At 36.2% G+C, this 3,792-nt stretch overlaps 1 pseudogene; it reads right to left on the bottom strand.

Moving 5' to 3' along the window:
• Positions 1–2,022: 2,022 nt before the first annotated feature.
• On the bottom strand, positions 2,023–2,954 carry LOC112829604 (olfactory receptor 4C46-like; annotated as a pseudogene).
• Positions 2,955–3,792: the final 838 nt, after the last annotated feature.

The following is a 3,792-nucleotide window of genomic DNA, read 5'->3' as shown; positions in this document are numbered from 1 at the left end:
TAAATCTTAACATGATTATGAGACCTTTCTTCATCTTCCCTGTTCCTGTCTCTCTAGGTTCATATCCTGCTGTTTACCCTTTATAAGCTCATTGTCTAGCACACTGCCCAGAACACGGTGATAGTTCATTAAATAATTGTTGACTGAATAGATGAATTAGCAACCATAGCCACACTGATTTCTTGAGGTTTCCTGCATACTGATTTCCACCCCCTGGCCTCTGTTATGTATTCTCTTTTGTAGGAATGCTCCCACTTCACCTGATGTGAACATATTCACACTGCTGACTTGATTTCAAGTTTCAGGTTACATGTTGCTTGTCCTTTCATCTTGGAACCTTTCTTGACCCTCGTTCTTTGCTGTGTATCCCTCAAACCTGCTTTCATAGCACCCTGTGAAGCCACTACTTTACATTTATAACACGGTTTTGTCATTTTCTGCTCCCCTCTGTGTACCTCTCAGTGTATCCAAAGCTCTGTGAAGGCAAGACCCAGATTCCTCTCTATTCACTTTTGAATCCCCAGCAACCATCAATGTGTCTGATATATTCTTTGGGCTCACAAAATTTCTGTTGATTAATGAGTGAAGGATGGAAGGAATAAATAGAACATATTTAACCTGAAGTTGTTTTGGGTATAGATAGAGCCACATATTTTTAAAAATACCTTTTCATAATGAAATGTTACCAATAAGTAAACTAATTAAGAGAGAAAAATAATATGAACAGCTCCCAATCATATGATGAAATCTTGCTGAGAGGAAGAAGAGTAGCAAAGTAAGCTATTTGTTTCTTCACAGAAAATCTCAGTTTCAATTTCTTTCTCATCACACAGTTTTAAGCAGGAGTTAAAACAAATTGTTGTTTCTCAAAGAGATATAGCTAGAATTCTTAGTCTGAATCAGGTAAATAGGAAGAAATTCCCTACACTGCAGTATTTTTTTCTCTACATTTTATTGACTTATTCAACTTCCTGTACACTTTTATTTTTTATTCAATATTTATCATGCACCAGACATTGTACCACTTGTAGAAACTATTTTTAGTTATCAGGCAAGAAATTTATGGAGTATAAATGTATATTAAAAAATAGAAATTCCAGTCTGATATTAAAATAATCTTTCATTTGAGTCCTTGCATTTTCTAATGGTTTATCAGCATAAGAAGGGTGACATGAACAATACAAAATGATTCTGAAACCTACAAGGAAATTTGGAAACATGTTATAGTATTCTTTACCTACCCCTAAAGTAGTTACATATCACAATATTACAGTGGATATATTCTCAACTAAGATAAATAAAATTGAGCAGAGTTGTTAATGAAATGTCTATAGATTATAGTTTTAGGTAATGAATTAATATTCATATAACATATAATTATATATAACAACATATAACTATGATATATAATGCATGTATATAATAATACAACATGTGTATGTATGCTATTTATAACATGTACATAATACAATATCATATATTTTATATTATGTATAATATATGTGGTATCAGGCAAACCCCTAGTTCAATAAAAGGTATCTGTTATAATAATCTTTCTATCATCATTGTCTGACACTGTATCACAGCATTTAAGAGCATGTCCTGAGAAATCAGGTAGATTCTGATTACTGACTCTTCAGTATACTTATTTTGATACTTTCCCCTTTCTGTTTCCTAACCTATATAGTGCCTCCCTCTTTTGATTGCTATAGAGATTGTTGCTCATACCAATATATTTTTAATTATTAAATTAGGATGAAAGCTTAGTAATCCATACATATGAATGAAGCTAGTAAAATGAAGCCCCAATTTCATAGACTTGTCCAAATATGCAAAGAGTGATCCTGGGTTAGGGTTATTTTTCATTTTCTTGAGCCCATTTCTGTTCTTTTAGGCGCAAAATCTTTGATTCATAGCAGTTGCTTTTTTGTTCTTCATTTCATAGGTATTCCTTGTCGAGATCATCCAAAATGTCCTTTTGACCTTTGCTTCAGTTGAATCAATGTGGAGGTCCAGGCACATTCATTTGTCACCTAAAATAGCTTTCTTACTACACAATTTCCTAATGGCATTTTTCATCTGGTTATTTCTCAAGGTATAGATTAAAGGATTTAACATGGGTGTAATTGTAGTATAGAACAATGCAACTGCTTTATCAATAGATAAAGTAGCTGCGGCTCTCATGTACACAAATATGCAGGGAACAAAGAATAAGATGATGACCACTGTGATGTGGGAGACACAGGTGGAGAGGGCTTCGAGCCTCGCCTCCAAGCTATGGTTCTTTAGGGAGTGCAGAATGACCACATAAGAGACCATCAAGAGGAGGAAGTTTAACACACAGATGAAACCACTGTTGGCAGCAACGAAGAGCCCTAGAGTGTGGGTATCAGTGCAGGCAAGATTGAGCAAAGGGTTCAGATCACATATAAAATGATCTATGACGTTAGGGCCACAGAAGGGTAAAGGGATGATAAAGAGTATTTGTATGGTTGCATGTAGGAAGACTCCCACCCACACCACTCCCATTAGCAGGCCACAAACCCACTGACTCATGATGGTTGTGTATGCAATGGCTTGCAGATGGCTACATAGCGGTCATAGGCCATCACAGTGAGCAGGATGACATCAGCACCTCCAAAGAAATGCTCCCCAAAGATTTGGGTTATACATGCATTGAATGGAATGGTCTTCTTTTCATGGAGTGATTCTATGATCAGTGTAGGGGTATTGACAGAAGAATAGCAAGCATCAATGAAGGAGAGATAGGCCAGGAAAAAGTACATTGGGGACCCTGATAATGGGCTGGCAGTGATAGTGACCACAGTGAGCACATTTTCTATGACAGAGATGATTTAGATGACCAAAAACACAGCAAATATGATTTTCTGCATCTTTGGATTCTCTGTGAGCCCAAGTAGAACAAACTCTGTCACATTCCCGTTCTCCATCATTTCATATTAAGATTAATCACATTACCTGAAAAAGAAATACCTTTTGATTAATCTAACCTTCAATTTATTAAGCTTTTTTATCTAGTAAATAATAAATGCCTAGATTCTATTGAGTTTTGAATTCTCATGATGTTTTTTGAGATATAAAGTAAGTCCGAGTTCTTGAAGATCATCTGTGCACACTTCATTGACTGAGATGAATAAGAGGCTATCTTGACGTAATCAAGGCTATGAATATGGATGAACAGGAGTTGGAGGAAGGGTGAGACTTGGCTATAACTCTGGTAATGATTTTTGTGTGTCTTGGATGAAGTCAGCTGAGCTCCAGTAAGGGGATGCAAATCAGAGACAGAAAGCCCAGTATCACACTGTTTAAAGAGTTGTCAAAAAGTGTAACAGGATATTTCTTATGAGAATGTAATAAAAGGCTACAGAAGCTACTATAAAAAATCGATAATATATCTTGTCAAAATCCAAGAACTGGAGGGTATTAGGCTTAGTGAAATAAGTCAATCAGAGGAAGACAATTATCATAGTCAATCAGAGGAAGACAATTATCATATGGTTTCACTCATATGTGGAACATAAGAAATAGTGCATCGGATCGTTAGTGAAGGCCAGGAAAACTAAATGGGAAGAAATTATAGAGGGAGAAAAACCATGAAAGACTCTTAACTCTGGGTAAGAAGCTGAGGGTTGCTGAAGGGGAGGTGGGTTGGGGGATGGGGTAACTGGGTGATGGGCATGTAGGAGGGCACGTAATGTGATGAGCACTGGGTGTTACATGCAACTAATGAATTAGTGAACACTACATCTGAAACTTATGATGTACTATATG

The sequence above is a fragment of the Callorhinus ursinus genome, unplaced genomic scaffold, assembly GCF_003265705.2.
Source record: "Callorhinus ursinus isolate GAN/ISIS: 27379988/994484 unplaced genomic scaffold, GSC_fseal_2.0 scaffold21, whole genome shotgun sequence".
Classification (NCBI taxonomy): domain Eukaryota; kingdom Metazoa; phylum Chordata; class Mammalia; order Carnivora; family Otariidae; genus Callorhinus; species Callorhinus ursinus.
Note: the sequence above shows the minus strand (reverse complement) of the source record. Positions and strands in the feature narration are given on the sequence as shown.